Source organism: Arachis ipaensis, chromosome B05 (genome assembly GCF_000816755.2).
Source record: "Arachis ipaensis cultivar K30076 chromosome B05, Araip1.1, whole genome shotgun sequence".
NCBI lineage: Eukaryota > Viridiplantae > Streptophyta > Magnoliopsida > Fabales > Fabaceae > Arachis > Arachis ipaensis.
In genome coordinates, this window is record NC_029789.2 from 129,537,846 (window position 1) to 129,539,182 (window position 1,337).

Below are 1,337 nucleotides of genomic sequence, written 5' to 3' on the forward strand. Positions count from 1 at the left end.
ATTAGCTAATGAACTTTCGTTGAGGCGAGTTTGAGCTTACGAAATAGACTATGAATAGAGTGAATAGAGTCGTGATCCAAGTTTAATTTTCGTGAACCGAACTTAAGGTTGGTCTAACTCAACTCACTTTCAACCCTATAATTTGATAAATCTTGAATTAGCTAATGAACTTTCGTTGAGGCGAGTTTGAGCTTACGAAATAGACTCAATTGTTAATGAATAGAGTCGTGATCCAAGTTTAATTTTCGTGAACCGAACTTAAGGTTGGTCTAACTCAACTCACTTTCAACCCTATATTCTGCCAAATTTGATAAAAAAAAATACTAGATGTAACATCCATTCTAAGATATACTATTTTTCTACAATTCTTATATTTATTAGACGTCTACTAATTTTATAGTCAGAAAATTTCACAGACACTACCCACATCAAAGTCGTCAATTACGACAAATTGAAAGTCTCCATCTTCTTAAAAATCAATCCAGATATAGTGTTTTGGTACTTGATGGTAAGTGGTAACATCTGGTGCTAATCTTTGTACTTGCACTATTACTAATGTCTATGGAGGAATTCAATGCTTTGTCCTAACTGGTCACTCTATGCTCCTTCATTCCATTCGTATAATTCATTGCATGGTAGCTCGAGACTCAACTATTCACGTGCTTCATGTATTCAGAAAATGTAAAACCTATGTAGATACCATCACAAAACATTGCCGCCACCAAGTTAGTTAGTTTTTAATTTATGAATTTCTCTATTTCTTTTCATCTAGTTACGTTGCTTTTCTTTTTCTCTTTTTAAAAAAAATCATTTTTCTCATATATCTTATTATATGTACTATTTTTTGTGAGTTGATGTTGATTTTGTGTATATATAGCAATAATTCAAATGGATAATTATAAAAATATTCATCAGGATTGGATGCTCGTTCTTCCCCAAGTTGCCAAATTGGACAGTGACTTTAGAATTACGATATGGACGAGTAAGTGCGTGGTTGATTATTTGATTACGTAGTAAATCGTAGTGTGCGGTGCATATTGCAGAATTGCATGTGTTGTATAAATAAGGTGCATGCGAATAATATCGGCTGCCATACTTTAAGGATTGGAAAAGTATAGATAACTAACAACATTTTTGAATAATGTGTAAATAATGTAAATTAATAGGATTAAAAGAGTAAATTAATTTTAAATTTAATTAGTAACATTAAATTAGGATGTAGTGTATTTTTATTTGATTGGTGATTATTTATATTATTCAATATGGTCATTGTTTACATAACACTTCCAGATAGATTTAATTAATTAATATATCTCCTTAAAAGTTAAAATTATCAG